Raw genomic sequence first — 18470 nt, forward strand, 5'->3', positions numbered from 1 at the left:
AAGCTGAACAACTGACAGACAAACTGATCAAGTTCCATGGGTATTTGATGAACTGATATGAGCAAAAGTGTCTCTGAGCAAAGGGGAGTGGGGGAGGTCAATATCAAAAGTGAGAGGCGTTAACTTCTGTGGCCACCAGCTCCCTTAAGAACCACAGGGCACCTCAGCCTCCTGGACTGCACCAGATTTGTCAGTTCTTGCTGGGAGTCATTACCCTGCTCTTCCAACAAGCCACTGTCCAACTGTGACCTTGTAGCGCTGTCTTGGGGATCTTACATTACTTACCTTGCAGTTTATTCCACTTTCATGCAGGTCAGCATTGACCCTGGACATTTTTCTTCTGGTGTTTTTTAGAGACAACAAACAGGTCAGTTTACTCTCATTGGTTTCTTTAAGCATGACCTTTCTTGCCTGCAGCCTTTTTATTGCCTTCAGGAGTTTTTCACAGGTGCATGAGCCATAATTGCTTGTACTTCGTTGAACAAGCATGGAAAAGCATTGTCTAGAGTGCTTCCACTAGTTCCCTGTAAAACACTGATAAGTTGCCCACTTCTAAAGTAGCAAGATACACTGCTTTGCTTCTGCTGGGAATTGAACCTGGGTCTCCTGCGCGGGAAACAACAACTCTGACATTCAGCCACCAGTGAGAGAAGCTGCGCTGTGTTCGTGGCTCTGGGGACAGCTGCCGCTTATGAGGAACGACTAACATGGCCTTAAAAACACGACCTCTGCTGCATTGGCCGGGAATCGGACCCGGGTCTCCCGCGTGGCAGGCGAGAATTCTACCACTGAACCACCAATGCTCTATTTCTGCAAGAATTCTACGAATTTATGTGGAAAATGCATCTCTTCAACTGGGTAATATCGACCAATGCTAAAGCTGAACAACTGACAGACAAACTGATCAAGTTCCATGGGTATTTGATGAACTGATATGAGCAAAAGTGTCTCTGAGCAAAGGGGAGTGGGGGAGGTCAAAATCAAAAGTGAGAGGCGTTAACTTCTGTGGCCACCAGCTCCCTTAAGAACCACAGGGCACCTCAGCCTCCTGGACTGCACCAGATTTGTCAGTTCTTGCTGGGAGTCATTACCCTGCTCTTCCAACAAGCCACTGTCCAACTGTGACCTTGTAGCGCTGTCTTGGGGATCTTACATTACTTACCTTGCAGTTTATTCCACTTTCATGCAGGTCAGCATTGACCCTGGACATTTTTCTTCTGGTGTTTTTTAGAGACAACAAACAGGTCAGTTTACTCTCATTGGTTTCTTTAAGCATGACCTTTCTTGCCTGCAGCCTTTTTATTGCCTTCAGGAGTTTTTCACAGGTGCATGAGCCATAATTGCTTGTACTTCGTTGAACAAGCATGGAAAAGCATTGTCTAGAGTGCTTCCACTAGTTCCCTGTAAAACACTGATAAGTTGCCCACTTCTAAAGTAGCAAGATACACTGCTTTGCTTCTGCTGGGAATTGAACCTGGGTCTCCTGCGCGGGAAACAACAACTCTGACATTCAGCCACCAGTGAGAGAAGCTGCGCTGTGTTCGTGGCTCTGGGGACAGCTGCCGCTTATGAGGAACGACTAACATGGCCTTAAAAACACGACCTCTGCTGCATTGGCCGGGAATCGGACCCGGGTCTCCCGCGTGGCAGGCGAGAATTCTACCACTGAACCACCAATGCTCTATTTCTGCAAGAATTCTACGAATTTATGTCGAAAATGCATCTCTTCAACTGGGTAATATCGACCAATGCTAAAGCTGAACAACTGACAGACAAACTGATCAAGTTCCATGGGTATTTGATGAACTGATATGAGCAAAAGTGTCTCTGAGCAAAGGGGAGTGGGGGAGGTCAATATCAAAAGTGAGAGGCGTTAACTTCTGTGGCCACCAGCTCCCTTAAGAACCACAGGGCACCTCAGCCTCCTGGACTGCACCAGATTTGTCAGTTCTTGCTGGGAGTCATTACCCTGCTCTTCCAACAAGCCACTGTCCAACTGTGACCTTGTAGCGCTGTCTTGGGGATCTTACATTACTTACCTTGCAGTTTATTCCACTTTCATGCAGGTCAGCATTGACCCTGGACATTTTTCTTCTGGTGTTTTTTAGAGACAACAAACAGGTCAGTTTACTCTCATTGGTTTCTTTAAGCATGACCTTTCTTGCCTGCAGCCTTTTTATTGCCTTCAGGAGTTTTTCACAGGTGCATGAGCCATAATTGCTTGTACTTCGTTGAACAAGCATGGAAAAGCATTGTCTAGAGTGCTTCCACTAGTTCCCTGTAAAACACTGATAAGTTGCCCACTTCTAAAGTAGCAAGATACACTGCTTTGCTTCTGCTGGGAATCGAACCTGGGTCTCCTGCGCGGGAAACAACAACTCTGACATTCAGCCACCAGTGAGAGAAGCTGCGCTGTGCTCGTGGCTCTGGGGACAGCTGCCGCTTATGAGGAACGACTAACATGGCCTTAAAAACACGACCTCTGCTGCATTGGCCGGGAATCGGACCCGGGTCTCCCGCGTGGCAGGAGAGAATTCTACCACTGAACCACCAATGCTCTATTTCTGCATGAATTCTACGAATTTATGTGGAAAATGCATCTCTTCAACTGGGTAATATCGACCAATGCTAAAGCTGAACAACTGACAGACAAACTGATCAAGTTCCATGGGTATTTGATGAACTGATATGAGCAAAAGTGTCTCTGAGCAAAGGGGAGTGGGGGAGGTCAATATCAAAAGTGAGAGGCGTTAACTTCTGTGGCCACCAGCTCCCTTAAGAACCACAGGGCACCTCAGCCTCCTGGACTGCACCAGATTTGTCAGTTCTTGCTGGGAGTCATTACCCTGCTCTTCCAACAAGACACTGTCCAACTGTGACCTTGTAGCGCTGTCTTGGGGATCTTACATTACTTACCTTGCAGTTTATTCCACTTTCATGCAGATCAGCATTGACCCCCTGGACATTTTTCTTCTGGTGTTTTTTAGAGACAACAAACAGGTCAGTTTACTCTCATTGGTTTCTTTAAGCCTGACCTTTCTTGCCTGCAGCCTTTTTATTGCCTTCAGGAGTTTTTCACAGGTGCATGAGCCATAATTGCTTGTACTTCGTTGAACAAGCATGGAAAAGCATTGTCTAGAGTGCTTCCACTAGTTCCCTGTAAAACACTGATAAGTTGCCCACTTCTAAAGTAGCAAGATACACTGCTTAGCTTTTGCTGGGAATAGAACCTGGGTCTCCTGTGCGGGAAACAACAACTCTGACATTCAACCACCAGTGAGTGAAGCTGCGCTGTGCTAGTGGCTCTGGGGACAGCTGCCGCTTATGAAGAACGACTAACATGGCCTTAAAAACACGACCTTTGCTGCATTGGCCGGGAATCGGACCCGGGTCTCCCGCGTGGCAGGCGAGAATTCTACCACTGAACCACCAATGCTCTATTTCTGCAAGAATTCTACGAATTTATGTGGAAAATGCATCTCTTCAACTGGGTAATATCGACCAATGCTAAAGCTGAACAACTGACAGACAAACTGATCAAGTTCCATTGGTATTTGATGAACTGATATGAGCAAAAGTGTCTCTGAGCAAAGGGGAGTGGGGGAGGTCAATATCAAAAGTGAGAGGCGTTAACTTCTGTGGCCACCAGCTCCCTTAAGAACCACAGGGCACCTCAGCCTCCTGGACTGCACCAGATTTGACAGTTCTTGCTGGGAGTCATTACCCTGCTCTTCCAACAAGCCACTGTCCAACTGTGACCTTGTAGCGCTGTCTTGGGGATCTTACATTACTTACCTTGCAGTTTATTCCACTTTCATGCAGGTCAGCATTGACCCTGGACATTTTTCTTCTGGTGTTTTTTAGAGACAACAAACAGGTCAGTTTACTCTCATTGGTTTCTTTAAGCATGACCTTTCTTGCCTGCAGCCTTTTTATTGCCTTCAGGAGTTTTTAACAGGTGCATGAGCCATAATTGCTTGTACTTCGTTGAACAAGCATGGAAAAGCATTGTCTAGAGTGCTTCCACTAGTTCCCTGTAAAACACTGATAAGTTGCCCACTTCTAAAGTAGCAAGATACACTGCTTTGCTTCTGCTGGGAATTGAACCTGGGTCTCCTGCGCGGGAAACAACAACTCTGACATTCAGCCACCAGTGAGAGAAGCTGCGCTGTGTTCGTGGCTCTGGGGACAGCTGCCGCTTATGAGGAACGACTAACATGGCCTTAAAAACACGACCTCTGCTGCATTGGCCGGGAATCGGACCCGGGTCTCCCGCGTGGCAGGCGAGAATTCTACCACTGAACCACCAATGCTCTATTTCTGCAAGAATTCTACGAATTTATGTGGAAAATGCATCTCTTCAACTGGGTAATATCGACCAATGCTAAAGCTGAACAACTGACAGACAAACTGATCAAGTTCCATGGGTATTTGATGAACTGATATGAGCAAAAGTGTCTCTGAGCAAAGGGGAGTGGGGGAGGTCAATATCAAAAGTGAGAGGCGTTAACTTCTGTGGCCACCAGCTCCCTTAAGAACCACAGGGCACCTCAGCCTCCTGGACTGCACCAGATTTGTCAGTTCTTGCTGGGAGTCATTACCCTGCTCTTCCAACAAGCCACTGTCCAACTGTGACCTTGTAGCGCTGTCTTGGGGATCTTACATTACTTACCTTGCAGTTTATTCCACTTTCATGCAGGTCAGCATTGACCCTGGACATTTTTCTTCTGGTGTTTTTTAGAGACAACAAACAGGTCAGTTTACTCTCATTGGTTTCTTTAAGCATGACCTTTCTTGCCTGCAGCCTTTTTATTGCCTTCAGGAGTTTTTCACAGGTGCATGAGCCATAATTGCTTGTACTTCGTTGAACAAGCATGGAAAAGCATTGTCTAGAGTGCTTCCACTAGTTCCCTGTAAAACACTGATAAGTTGCCCACTTCTAAAGTAGCAAGATACACTGCTTTGCTTCTGCTGGGAATTGAACCTGGGTCTCCTGCGCGGGAAACAACAACTCTGACATTCAGCCACCAGTGAGAGAAGCTGCGCTGTGTTCGTGGCTCTGGGGACAGCTGCCGCTTATGAGGAACGACTAACATGGCCTTAAAAACACGACCTCTGCTGCATTGGCCGGGAATCGGACCCGGGTCTCCCGCGTGGCAGGCGAGAATTCTACCACTGAACCACCAATGCTCTATTTCTGCAAGAATTCTACGAATTTATGTGGAAAATGCATCTCTTCAACTGGGTAATATCGACCAATGCTAAAGCTGAACAACTGACAGACAAACTGATCAAGTTCCATGGGTATTTGATGAACTGATATGAGCAAAAGTGTCTCTGAGCAAAGGGGAGTGGGGGAGGTCAATATCAAAAGTGAGAGGCGTTAACTTCTGTGGCCACCAGCTCCCTTAAGAACCACAGGGCACCTCAGCCTCCTGGACTGCACCAGATTTGTCAGTTCTTGCTGGGAGTCATTACCCTGCTCTTCCAACAAGCCACTGTCCAACTGTGACCTTGTAGCGCTGTCTTGGGGATCTTACATTACTTACCTTGCAGTTTATTCCACTTTCATGCAGGTCAGCATTGACCCTGGACATTTTTCTTCTGGTGTTTTTTAGAGACAACAAACAGGTCAGTTTACTCTCATTGGTTTCTTTAAGCATGACCTTTCTTGCCTGCAGCCTTTTTATTGCCTTCAGGAGTTTTTCACAGGTGCATGAGCCATAATTGCTTGTACTTCGTTGAACAAGCATGGAAAAGCATTGTCTAGAGTGCTTCCACTAGTTCCCTGTAAAACACTGATAAGTTGCCCACTTCTAAAGTAGCAAGATACACTGCTTTGCTTCTGCTGGGAATTGAACCTGGGTCTCCTGCGCGGGAAACAACAACTCTGACATTCAGCCACCAGTGAGAGAAGCTGCGCTGTGTTCGTGGCTCTGGGGACAGCTGCCGCTTATGAGGAACGACTAACATGGCCTTAAAAACACGACCTCTGCTGCATTGGCCGGGAATCGGACCCGGGTCTCCCGCGTGGCAGGCGAGAATTCTACCACTGAACCACCAATGCTCTATTTCTGCAAGAATTCTACGAATTTATGTGGAAAATGCATCTCTTCAACTGGGTAATATCGACCAATGCTAAAGCTGAACAACTGACAGACAAACTGATCAAGTTCCATGGGTATTTGATGAACTGATATGAGCAAAAGTGTCTCTGAGCAAAGGGGAGTGGGGGAGGTCAAAATCAAAAGTGAGAGGCGTTAACTTCTGTGGCCACCAGCTCCCTTAAGAACCACAGGGCACCTCAGCCTCCTGGACTGCACCAGATTTGTCAGTTCTTGCTGGGAGTCATTACCCTGCTCTTCCAACAAGCCACTGTCCAACTGTGACCTTGTAGCGCTGTCTTGGGGATCTTACATTACTTACCTTGCAGTTTATTCCACTTTCATGCAGGTCAGCATTGACCCTGGACATTTTTCTTCTGGTGTTTTTTAGAGACAACAAACAGGTCAGTTTACTCTCATTGGTTTCTTTAAGCATGACCTTTCTTGCCTGCAGCCTTTTTATTGCCTTCAGGAGTTTTTCACAGGTGCATGAGCCATAATTGCTTGTACTTCGTTGAACAAGCATGGAAAAGCATTGTCTAGAGTGCTTCCACTAGTTCCCTGTAAAACACTGATAAGTTGCCCACTTCTAAAGTAGCAAGATACACTGCTTTGCTTCTGCTGGGAATTGAACCTGGGTCTCCTGCGCGGGAAACAACAACTCTGACATTCAGCCACCAGTGAGAGAAGCTGCGCTGTGTTCGTGGCTCTGGGGACAGCTGCCGCTTATGAGGAACGACTAACATGGCCTTAAAAACACGACCTCTGCTGCATTGGCCGGGAATCGGACCCGGGTCTCCCGCGTGGCAGGCGAGAATTCTACCACTGAACCACCAATGCTCTATTTCTGCAAGAATTCTACGAATTTATGTCGAAAATGCATCTCTTCAACTGGGTAATATCGACCAATGCTAAAGCTGAACAACTGACAGACAAACTGATCAAGTTCCATGGGTATTTGATGAACTGATATGAGCAAAAGTGTCTCTGAGCAAAGGGGAGTGGGGGAGGTCAATATCAAAAGTGAGAGGCGTTAACTTCTGTGGCCACCAGCTCCCTTAAGAACCACAGGGCACCTCAGCCTCCTGGACTGCACCAGATTTGTCAGTTCTTGCTGGGAGTCATTACCCTGCTCTTCCAACAAGCCACTGTCCAACTGTGACCTTGTAGCGCTGTCTTGGGGATCTTACATTACTTACCTTGCAGTTTATTCCACTTTCATGCAGGTCAGCATTGACCCTGGACATTTTTCTTCTGGTGTTTTTTAGAGACAACAAACAGGTCAGTTTACTCTCATTGGTTTCTTTAAGCATGACCTTTCTTGCCTGCAGCCTTTTTATTGCCTTCAGGAGTTTTTCACAGGTGCATGAGCCATAATTGCTTGTACTTCGTTGAACAAGCATGGAAAAGCATTGTCTAGAGTGCTTCCACTAGTTCCCTGTAAAACACTGATAAGTTGCCCACTTCTAAAGTAGCAAGATACACTGCTTTGCTTCTGCTGGGAATCGAACCTGGGTCTCCTGCGCGGGAAACAACAACTCTGACATTCAGCCACCAGTGAGAGAAGCTGCGCTGTGCTCGTGGCTCTGGGGACAGCTGCCGCTTATGAGGAACGACTAACATGGCCTTAAAAACACGACCTCTGCTGCATTGGCCGGGAATCGGACCCGGGTCTCCCGCGTGGCAGGAGAGAATTCTACCACTGAACCACCAATGCTCTATTTCTGCATGAATTCTACGAATTTATGTGGAAAATGCATCTCTTCAACTGGGTAATATCGACCAATGCTAAAGCTGAACAACTGACAGACAAACTGATCAAGTTCCATGGGTATTTGATGAACTGATATGAGCAAAAGTGTCTCTGAGCAAAGGGGAGTGGGGGAGGTCAATATCAAAAGTGAGAGGCGTTAACTTCTGTGGCCACCAGCTCCCTTAAGAACCACAGGGCACCTCAGCCTCCTGGACTGCACCAGATTTGTCAGTTCTTGCTGGGAGTCATTACCCTGCTCTTCCAACAAGACACTGTCCAACTGTGACCTTGTAGCGCTGTCTTGGGGATCTTACATTACTTACCTTGCAGTTTATTCCACTTTCATGCAGATCAGCATTGACCCCCTGGACATTTTTCTTCTGGTGTTTTTTAGAGACAACAAACAGGTCAGTTTACTCTCATTGGTTTCTTTAAGCCTGACCTTTCTTGCCTGCAGCCTTTTTATTGCCTTCAGGAGTTTTTCACAGGTGCATGAGCCATAATTGCTTGTACTTCGTTGAACAAGCATGGAAAAGCATTGTCTAGAGTGCTTCCACTAGTTCCCTGTAAAACACTGATAAGTTGCCCACTTCTAAAGTAGCAAGATACACTGCTTAGCTTTTGCTGGGAATAGAACCTGGGTCTCCTGCGCGGGAAACAACAACTCTGACATTCAACCACCAGTGAGTGAAGCTGCGCTGTGCTCGTGGCTCTGGGGACAGCTGCCGCTTATGAAGAACGACTAACATGGCCTTAAAAACACGACCTCTGCTGCATTGGCGGGGAATCGGACCCGTGTCTCCCGCGTGGCAGGCGAGAATTCTACCACTGAACCACCAATGCTCTATTTCTGCCTGAATTCTACGAATTTATGTGGAAAATTCATCTCTTCAACTGGGTAATATCGACCAATGCTAAAGCTGAACAACTGACAGACAAACTGATCAAGTTCCATGGGTATTTGATGAACTGATATGAGCAAAAGTGTCTCTGAGCAAAGGGGAGTGGGGGAGGTCAATATCAAAAGTGAGAGGCGTTAACTTCTGTGGCCACCAGCTCCCTTAAGAACCACAGGGCACCTCAGCCTCCTGGACTGCACCAGATTTGTCAGTTCTTGCTGGGAGTCATTACCCTGCTCTTCCAACAAGCCACTGTCCAACTGTGACCTTGTAGCGCTGTCTTGGGGATCTTACATTACTTACCTTGCAGTTTATTCCACTTTCATGCAGATCAGCATTGACCCCCTGGACATTTTTCTTCTGGTGTTTTTTAGAGACAACAAACAGGTCAGTTTACTCTCATTGGTTTCTTTAAGCCTGACCTTTCTTGCCTGCAGCCTTTTTATTGCCTTCAGGAGTTTTTCACAGGTGCATGAGCCATAATTGCTTGTACTTCGTTGAACAAGCATGGAAAAGCATTGTCTAGAGTGCTTCCACTAGTTCCCTGTAAAACACTGATAAGTTGCCCACTTCTAAAGTAGCAAGATACACTGCTTAGCTTTTGCTGGGAATAGAACCTGGGTCTCCTGTGCGGGAAACAACAACTCTGACATTCAACCACCAGTGAGTGAAGCTGCGCTGTGCTCGTGGCTCTGGGGACAGCTGCCGCTTATGAAGAACGACTAACATGGCCTTAAAAACACGACCTTTGCTGCATTGGCCGGGAATCGGACCCGGGTCTCCCGCGTGGCAGGCGAGAATTCTACCACTGAACCACCAATGCTCTATTTCTGCAAGAATTCTACGAATTTATGTGGAAAATGCATCTCTTCAACTGGGTAATATCGACCAATGCTAAAGCTGAACAACTGACAGACAAACTGATCAAGTTCCATTGGTATTTGATGAACTGATATGAGCAAAAGTGTCTCTGAGCAAAGGGGAGTGGGGGAGGTCAATATCAAAAGTGAGAGGCGTTAACTTCTGTGGCCACCAGCTCCCTTAAGAACCACAGGGCACCTCAGCCTCCTGGACTGCACCAGATTTGACAGTTCTTGCTGGGAGTCATTACCCTGCTCTTCCAACAAGCCACTGTCCAACTGTGACCTTGTAGCGCTGTCTTGGGGATCTTACATTACTTACCTTGCAGTTTATTCCACTTTCATGCAGGTCAGCATTGACCCTGGACATTTTTCTTCTGGTGTTTTTTAGAGACAACAAACAGGTCAGTTTACTCTCATTGGTTTCTTTAAGCATGACCTTTCTTGCCTGCAGCCTTTTTATTGCCTTCAGGAGTTTTTAACAGGTGCATGAGCCATAATTGCTTGTACTTCGTTGAACAAGCATGGAAAAGCATTGTCTAGAGTGCTTCCACTAGTTCCCTGTAAAACACTGATAAGTTGCCCACTTCTAAAGTAGCAAGATACACTGCTTTGCTTCTGCTGGGAATCGAACCTGGGTCTCCTGCGCGGGAAACAACAACTCTGACATTCAGCCACCAGTGAGTGAAGCTGCGCTGTACTCGTGGCCCTGGGGACAGATGCCGCTTATGAAGAACGACTAACATGGCCTTAAAAACACGACCTTTGCTGCATTGGCCGGGAATCGGACCCGGGTCTCCCGCGTGGCAGGCGAGAATTCTACCACTGAACCACCAATGCTCTATTTCTGCAAGAATTCTACGAATTTATGTGGAAAATGCATCTCTTCAACTGGGTAATATCGACCAATGCTAAAGCTGAACAACTGACAGACAAACTGATCAAGTTCCATTGGTATTTGATGAACTGATATGAGCAAAAGTGTCTCTGAGCAAAGGGGAGTGGGGGAGGTCAATATCAAAAGTGAGAGGCGTTAACTTCTGTGGCCACCAGCTCCCTTAAGAACCACAGGGCACCTCAGCCTCCTGGACTGCACCAGATTTGTCAGTTCTTGCTGGGAGTCATTACCCTGCTCTTCCAACAAGCCACTGTCCAACTGTGACCTTGTAGCGCTGTCTTGGGGATCTTACATTACTTACCTTGCAGTTTATTCCACTTTCATGCAGGTCAGCATTGACCCTGGACATTTTTCTTCTGGTGTTTTTTAGAGACAACAAACAGGTCAGTTTACTCTCATTGGTTTCTTTAAGCATGACCTTTCTTGCCTGCAGCCTTTTTATTGCCTTCAGGAGTTTTTCACAGGTGCATGAGCCATAATTGCTTTTACTTCGTTGAACAAGCATGGAAAAGCATTGTCTAGAGTGCTTCCACTAGTTCCCTGTAAAACACTGATAAGTTGCCCACTTCTAAAGTAGCAAGATACACTGCTTTGCTTCTGCTGGGAATTGAACCTGGGTCTCCTGCGCGGGAAACAACAACTCTGACATTCAGCCACCAGTGAGAGAAGCTGCGCTGTGTTCGTGGCTCTGGGGACAGCTGCCGCTTATGAGGAACGACTAACATGGCCTTAAAAACACGACCTCTGCTGCATTGGCCGGGAATCGGACCCGGGTCTCCCGCGTGGCAGGCGAGAATTCTACCACTGAACCACCAATGCTCTATTTCTGCAAGAATTCTACGAATTTATGTGGAAAATGCATCTCTTCAACTGGGTAATATCGACCAATGCTAAAGCTGAACAACTGACAGACAAACTGATCAAGTTCCATGGGTATTTGATGAACTGATATGAGCAAAAGTGTCTCTGAGCAAAGGGGAGTGGGGGAGGTCAATATCAAAAGTGAGAGGCGTTAACTTCTGTGGCCACCAGCTCCCTTAAGAACCACAGGGCACCTCAGCCTCCTGGACTGCACCAGATTTGTCAGTTCTTGCTGGGAGTCATTACCCTGCTCTTCCAACAAGCCACTGTCCAACTGTGACCTTGTAGCGCTGTCTTGGGGATCTTACATTACTTACCTTGCAGTTTATTCCACTTTCATGCAGATCAGCATTGACCCCCTGGACATTTTTCTTCTGGTGTTTTTTAGAGACAACAAACAGGTCAGTTTACTCTCATTGGTTTCTTTAAGCCTGACCTTTCTTGCCTGCAGCCTTTTTATTGCCTTCAGGAGTTTTTCACAGGTGCATGAGCCATAATTGCTTGTACTTCGTTGAACAAGCATGGAAAAGCATTGTCTAGAGTGCTTCCACTAGTTCCCTGTAAAACACTGATAAGTTGCCCACTTCTAAAGTAGCAAGATACACTGCTTAGCTTTTGCTGGGAATAGAACCTGGGTCTCCTGTGCGGGAAACAACAACTCTGACATTCAACCACCAGTGAGTGAAGCTGCGCTGTGCTCGTGGCTCTGGGGACAGCTGCCGCTTATGAAGAACGACTAACATGGCCTTAAAAACACGACCTTTGCTGCATTGGCCGGGAATCGGACCCGGGTCTCCCGCGTGGCAGGCGAGAATTCTACCACTGAACCACCAATGCTCTATTTCTGCAAGAATTCTACGAATTTATGTGGAAAATGCATCTCTTCAACTGGGTAATATCGACCAATGCTAAAGCTGAACAACTGACAGACAAACTGATCAAGTTCCATTGGTATTTGATGAACTGATATGAGCAAAAGTGTCTCTGAGCAAAGGGGAGTGGGGGAGGTCAATATCAAAAGTGAGAGGCGTTAACTTCTGTGGCCACCAGCTCCCTTAAGAACCACAGGGCACCTCAGCCTCCTGGACTGCACCAGATTTGACAGTTCTTGCTGGGAGTCATTACCCTGCTCTTCCAACAAGCCACTGTCCAACTGTGACCTTGTAGCGCTGTCTTGGGGATCTTACATTACTTACCTTGCAGTTTATTCCACTTTCATGCAGGTCAGCATTGACCCTGGACATTTTTCTTCTGGTGTTTTTTAGAGACAACAAACAGGTCAGTTTACTCTCATTGGTTTCTTTAAGCATGACCTTTCTTGCCTGCAGCCTTTTTATTGCCTTCAGGAGTTTTTAACAGGTGCATGAGCCATAATTGCTTGTACTTCGTTGAACAAGCATGGAAAAGCATTGTCTAGAGTGCTTCCACTAGTTCCCTGTAAAACACTGATAAGTTGCCCACTTCTAAAGTAGCAAGATACACTGCTTTGCTTCTGCTGGGAATCGAACCTGGGTCTCCTGCGCGGGAAACAACAACTCTGACATTCAGCCACCAGTGAGTGAAGCTGCGCTGTACTCGTGGCCCTGGGGACAGATGCCGCTTATGAAGAACGACTAACATGGCCTTAAAAACACGACCTTTGCTGCATTGGCCGGGAATCGGACCCGGGTCTCCCGCGTGGCAGGCGAGAATTCTACCACTGAACCACCAATGCTCTATTTCTGCAAGAATTCTACGAATTTATGTGGAAAATGCATCTCTTCAACTGGGTAATATCGACCAATGCTAAAGCTGAACAACTGACAGACAAACTGATCAAGTTCCATTGGTATTTGATGAACTGATATGAGCAAAAGTGTCTCTGAGCAAAGGGGAGTGGGGGAGGTCAATATCAAAAGTGAGAGGCGTTAACTTCTGTGGCCACCAGCTCCCTTAAGAACCACAGGGCACCTCAGCCTCCTGGACTGCACCAGATTTGTCAGTTCTTGCTGGGAGTCATTACCCTGCTCTTCCAACAAGCCACTGTCCAACTGTGACCTTGTAGCGCTGTCTTGGGGATCTTACATTACTTACCTTGCAGTTTATTCCACTTTCATGCAGGTCAGCATTGACCCTGGACATTTTTCTTCTGGTGTTTTTTAGAGACAACAAACAGGTCAGTTTACTCTCATTGGTTTCTTTAAGCATGACCTTTCTTGCCTGCAGCCTTTTTATTGCCTTCAGGAGTTTTTCACAGGTGCATGAGCCATAATTGCTTTTACTTCGTTGAACAAGCATGGAAAAGCATTGTCTAGAGTGCTTCCACTAGTTCCCTGTAAAACACTGATAAGTTGCCCACTTCTAAAGTAGCAAGATACACTGCTTTGCTTCTGCTGGGAATTGAACCTGGGTCTCCTGCGCGGGAAACAACAACTCTGACATTCAGCCACCAGTGAGAGAAGCTGCGCTGTGTTCGTGGCTCTGGGGACAGCTGCCGCTTATGAGGAACGACTAACATGGCCTTAAAAACACGACCTCTGCTGCATTGGCCGGGAATCGGACCCGGGTCTCCCGCGTGGCAGGCGAGAATTCTACCACTGAACCACCAATGCTCTATTTCTGCAAGAATTCTACGAATTTATGTGGAAAATGCATCTCTTCAACTGGGTAATATCGACCAATGCTAAAGCTGAACAACTGACAGACAAACTGATCAAGTTCCATGGGTATTTGATGAACTGATATGAGCAAAAGTGTCTCTGAGCAAAGGGGAGTGGGGGAGGTCAATATCAAAAGTGAGAGGCGTTAACTTCTGTGGCCACCAGCTCCCTTAAGAACCACAGGGCACCTCAGCCTCCTGGACTGCACCAGATTTGTCAGTTCTTGCTGGGAGTCATTACCCTGCTCTTCCAACAAGCCACTGTCCAACTGTGACCTTGTAGCGCTGTCTTGGGGATCTTACATTACTTACCTTGCAGTTTATTCCACTTTCATGCAGGTCAGCATTGACCCTGGACATTTTTCTTCTGGTGTTTTTTAGAGACAACAAACAGGTCAGTTTACTCTCATTGGTTTCTTTAAGCATGACCTTTCTTGCCTGCAGCCTTTTTATTGCCTTCAGGAGTTTTTCACAGGTGCATGAGCCATAATTGCTTGTACTTCGTTGAACAAGCATGGAAAAGCATTGTCTAGAGTGCTTCCACTAGTTCCCTGTAAAACACTGATAAGTTGCCCACTTCTAAAGTAGCAAGATACACTGCTTTGCTTCTGCTGGGAATTGAACCTGGGTCTCCTGCGCGGGAAACAACAACTCTGACATTCAGCCACCAGTGAGAGAAGCTGCGCTGTGTTCGTGGCTCTGGGGACAGCTGCCGCTTATGAGGAACGACTAACATGGCCTTAAAAACACGACCTCTGCTGCATTGGCCGGGAATCTGACCCGGGTCTCCCGCGTGGCAGGCGAGAATTCTACCACTGAACCACCAATGCTCTATTTCTGCAAGAATTCTACGAATTTATGTGGAAAATGCATCTCTTCAACTGGGTAATATCGACCAATGCTAAAGCTGAACAACTGACAGACAAACTGATCAAGTTCCATGGGTATTTGATGAACTGATATGAGCAAAAGTGTCTCTGAGCAAAGGGGAGTGGGGGAGGTCAAAATCAAAAGTGAGAGGCGTTAACTTCTGTGGCCACCAGCTCCCTTAAGAACCACAGGGCACCTCAGCCTCCTGGACTGCACCAGATTTGTCAGTTCTTGCTGGGAGTCATTACCCTGCTCTTCCAACAAGCCACTGTCCAACTGTGACCTTGTAGCGCTGTCTTGGGGATCTTACATTACTTACCTTGCAGTTTATTCCACTTTCATGCAGGTCAGCATTGACCCTGGACATTTTTCTTCTGGTGTTTTTTAGAGACAACAAACAGGTCAGTTTACTCTCATTGGTTTCTTTAAGCATGACCTTTCTTGCCTGCAGCCTTTTTATTGCCTTCAGGAGTTTTTCACAGGTGCATGAGCCATAATTGCTTGTACTTCGTTGAACAAGCATGGAAAAGCATTGTCTAGAGTGCTTCCACTAGTTCCCTGTAAAACACTGATAAGTTGCCCACTTCTAAAGTAGCAAGATACACTGCTTTGCTTCTGCTGGGAATTGAACCTGGGTCTCCTGCGCGGGAAACAACAACTCTGACATTCAGCCACCAGTGAGAGAAGCTGCGCTGTGTTCGTGGCTCTGGGGACAGCTGCCGCTTATGAGGAACGACTAACATGGCCTTAAAAACACGACCTCTGCTGCATTGGCCGGGAATCGGACCCGGGTCTCCCGCGTGGCAGGCAAGAATTCTACCACTGAACCACCAATGCTCTATTTCTGCAAGAATTCTACGAATTTATGTCGAAAATGCATCTCTTCAACTGGGTAATATCGACCAATGCTAAAGCTGAACAACTGACAGACAAACTGATCAAGTTCCATGGGTATTTGATGAACTGATATGAGCAAAAGTGTCTCTGAGCAAAGGGGAGTGGGGGAGGTCAATATCAAAAGTGAGAGGCGTTAACTTCTGTGGCCACCAGCTCCCTTAAGAACCACAGGGCACCTCAGCCTCCTGGACTGCACCAGATTTGTCAGTTCTTGCTGGGAGTCATTACCCTGCTCTTCCAACAAGCCACTGTCCAACTGTGACCTTGTAGCGCTGTCTTGGGGATCTTACATTACTTACCTTGCAGTTTATTCCACTTTCATGCAGGTCAGCATTGACCCTGGACATTTTTCTTCTGGTGTTTTTTAGAGACAACAAACAGGTCAGTTTACTCTCATTGGTTTCTTTAAGCATGACCTTTCTTGCCTGCAGCCTTTTTATTGCCTTCAGGAGTTTTTCACAGGTGCATGAGCCATAATTGCTTGTACTTCGTTGAACAAGCATGGAAAAGCATTGTCTAGAGTGCTTCCACTAGTTCCCTGTAAAACACTGATAAGTTGCCCACTTCTAAAGTAGCAAGATACACTGCTTTGCTTCTGCTGGGAATCGAACCTGGGTCTCCTGCGCGGGAAACAACAACTCTGACATTCAGCCACCAGTGAGAGAAGCTGCGCTGTGCTCGTGGCTCTGGGGACAGCTGCCGCTTATGAGGAACGACTAACATGGCCTTAAAAACACGACCTCTGCTGCATTGGCCGGGAATCGGACCCGGGTCTCCCGCGTGGCAGGAGAGAATTCTACCACTGAACCACCAATGCTCTATTTCTGCATGAATTCTACGAATTTATGTGGAAAATGCATCTCTTCAACTGGGTAATATCGACCAATGCTAAAGCTGAACAACTGACAGACAAACTGATCAAGTTCCATGGGTATTTGATGAACTGATATGAGCAAAAGTGTCTCTGAGCAAAGGGGAGTGGGGGAGGTCAATATCAAAAGTGAGAGGCGTTAACTTCTGTGGCCACCAGCTCCCTTAAGAACCACAGGGCACCTCAGCCTCCTGGACTGCACCAGATTTGTCAGTTCTTGCTGGGAGTCATTACCCTGCTCTTCCAACAAGACACTGTCCAACTGTGACCTTGTAGCGCTGTCTTGGGGAACTTACATTACTTACCTTGCAGTTTATTCCACTTTCATGCAGATCAGCATTGACCCCCTGGACATTTTTCTTCTGGTGTTTTTTAGAGACAACAAACAGGTCAGTTTACTCTCATTGGTTTCTTTAAGCCTGACCTTTCTTGCCTGCAGCCTTTTTATTGCCTTCAGGAGTTTTTCACAGGTGCATGAGCCATAATTGCTTGTACTTCGTTGAACAAGCATGGAAAAGCATTGTCTAGAGTGCTTCCACTAGTTCCCTGTAAAACACTGATAAGTTGCCCACTTCTAAAGTAGCAAGATACACTGCTTAGCTTTTGCTGGGAATAGAACCTGGGTCTCCTGCGCGGGAAACAACAACTCTGACATTCAACCACCAGTGAGTGAAGCTGCGCTGTGCTCGTGGCTCTGGGGACAGCTGCCGCTTATGAAGAACGACTAACATGGCCTTAAAAACACGACCTTTGCTGCATTGGCCGGGAATCGGACCCGGGTCTCCCGCGTGGCAGGCGAGAATTCTACCACTGAACCACCAATGCTCTATTTCTGCAAGAATTCTACGAATTTATGTGGAAAATGCATCTCTTCAACTGGGTAATATCGACCAATGCTAAAGCTGAACAACTGACAGACAAACTGATCAAGTTCCATGGGTATTTGATGAACTGATATGAGCAAAAGTGTCTCTGAGCAAAGGGGAGTGGGGGAGGTCAATATCAAAAGTGAGAGGCGTTAACTTCTGTGGCCACCAGCTCCCTTAAGAACCACAGGGCACCTCAGCCTCCTGGACTGCACCAGATTTGTCAGTTCTTTCTGGGAGTCATTACCCTGCTCTTCCAACAAGCCACTGTCCAACTGTGACCTTGTAGCGCTGTCTTGGGGATCTTACATTACTTACCTTGCAGTTTATTCCACTTTCATGCAGGTCAGCATTGACCCTGGACATTTTTCTTCTGGTGTTTTTTAGAGACAACAAACAGGTCAGTTTACTCTCATTGGTTTCTTTAAGCATGACCTTTCTTGCCTGCAGCCTTTTTATTGCCTTCAGGAGTTTTTCACAGGTGCATGAGCCATAATTGCTTGTACTTCGTTGAACAAGCATGGAAAAGCATTGTCTAGAGTGCTTCCACTAGTTCCCTGTAAAACACTGATAAGTTGCCCACTTCTAAAGTAGCAAGATACACTGCTTTGCTTCTGCTGGGAATTGAACCTGGGTCTCCTGCGCGGGAAACAACAACTCTGACATTCAGCCACCAGTGAGAGAAGCTGCGCTGTGTTCGTGGCTCTGGGGACAGCTGCCGCTTATGAGGAACGACTAACATGGCCTTAAAAACACGACCTCTGCTGCATTGGCCGGGAATCGGACCCGGGTCTCCCGCGTGGCAGGCGAGAATTCTACCACTGAACCACCAATGCTCTATTTCTGCGAGAATTCTACGAATTTATGTGGAAAATGCATCTCTTCAACTGGGTAATATCGACCAATGCTAAAGCTGAACAACTGACAGACAAACTGATCAAGTTCCATGGGTA

General features: G+C 46.8%; 15 non-coding genes across 15 annotated transcripts; all 15 read right to left on the minus strand.

Moving 5' to 3' along the window:
- Positions 1-732: 732 nt before the first annotated feature.
- On the minus strand, positions 733-803 carry trnag-gcc (transfer RNA glycine (anticodon GCC)). Its single transcript has one exon. It is a non-coding gene; the product is annotated as a tRNA-Gly (tRNA).
- Positions 804-1609: 806 nt separating this feature from the next.
- On the minus strand, positions 1610-1680 carry trnag-gcc (transfer RNA glycine (anticodon GCC)). The gene has a single exon. It is a non-coding gene; the product is annotated as a tRNA-Gly (tRNA).
- Positions 1681-3365: 1685 nt separating this feature from the next.
- On the minus strand, positions 3366-3436 carry trnag-gcc (transfer RNA glycine (anticodon GCC)). Its single transcript has one exon. It is a non-coding gene; the product is annotated as a tRNA-Gly (tRNA).
- Positions 3437-4242: 806 nt separating this feature from the next.
- On the minus strand, positions 4243-4313 carry trnag-gcc (transfer RNA glycine (anticodon GCC)). Its single transcript has one exon. It is a non-coding gene; the product is annotated as a tRNA-Gly (tRNA).
- Positions 4314-5119: 806 nt separating this feature from the next.
- On the minus strand, positions 5120-5190 carry trnag-gcc (transfer RNA glycine (anticodon GCC)). The gene has a single exon. It is a non-coding gene; the product is annotated as a tRNA-Gly (tRNA).
- An 806-nt stretch (positions 5191-5996) lies between these two features.
- On the minus strand, positions 5997-6067 carry trnag-gcc (transfer RNA glycine (anticodon GCC)). The gene has a single exon. It is a non-coding gene; the product is annotated as a tRNA-Gly (tRNA).
- An 806-nt stretch (positions 6068-6873) lies between these two features.
- trnag-gcc (transfer RNA glycine (anticodon GCC)) lies at positions 6874-6944 on the minus strand. Its single transcript has one exon. It is a non-coding gene; the product is annotated as a tRNA-Gly (tRNA).
- Positions 6945-9508: 2564 nt separating this feature from the next.
- On the minus strand, positions 9509-9579 carry trnag-gcc (transfer RNA glycine (anticodon GCC)). Its single transcript has one exon. It is a non-coding gene; the product is annotated as a tRNA-Gly (tRNA).
- An 806-nt stretch (positions 9580-10385) lies between these two features.
- On the minus strand, positions 10386-10456 carry trnag-gcc (transfer RNA glycine (anticodon GCC)). Its single transcript has one exon. It is a non-coding gene; the product is annotated as a tRNA-Gly (tRNA).
- Positions 10457-11262: 806 nt separating this feature from the next.
- trnag-gcc (transfer RNA glycine (anticodon GCC)) lies at positions 11263-11333 on the minus strand. Its single transcript has one exon. It is a non-coding gene; the product is annotated as a tRNA-Gly (tRNA).
- An 808-nt stretch (positions 11334-12141) lies between these two features.
- trnag-gcc (transfer RNA glycine (anticodon GCC)) lies at positions 12142-12212 on the minus strand. The gene has a single exon. It is a non-coding gene; the product is annotated as a tRNA-Gly (tRNA).
- Positions 12213-13018: 806 nt separating this feature from the next.
- On the minus strand, positions 13019-13089 carry trnag-gcc (transfer RNA glycine (anticodon GCC)). Its single transcript has one exon. It is a non-coding gene; the product is annotated as a tRNA-Gly (tRNA).
- An 806-nt stretch (positions 13090-13895) lies between these two features.
- trnag-gcc (transfer RNA glycine (anticodon GCC)) lies at positions 13896-13966 on the minus strand. Its single transcript has one exon. It is a non-coding gene; the product is annotated as a tRNA-Gly (tRNA).
- Positions 13967-17405: 3439 nt separating this feature from the next.
- trnag-gcc (transfer RNA glycine (anticodon GCC)) lies at positions 17406-17476 on the minus strand. Its single transcript has one exon. It is a non-coding gene; the product is annotated as a tRNA-Gly (tRNA).
- An 806-nt stretch (positions 17477-18282) lies between these two features.
- trnag-gcc (transfer RNA glycine (anticodon GCC)) lies at positions 18283-18353 on the minus strand. The gene has a single exon. It is a non-coding gene; the product is annotated as a tRNA-Gly (tRNA).
- Between the last annotated feature and the right edge of the window lie 117 nt (positions 18354-18470).

Source organism: Carassius gibelio, chromosome B19, assembly GCF_023724105.1.
Source record: "Carassius gibelio isolate Cgi1373 ecotype wild population from Czech Republic chromosome B19, carGib1.2-hapl.c, whole genome shotgun sequence".
Lineage (NCBI taxonomy): Eukaryota > Metazoa > Chordata > Actinopteri > Cypriniformes > Cyprinidae > Carassius > Carassius gibelio.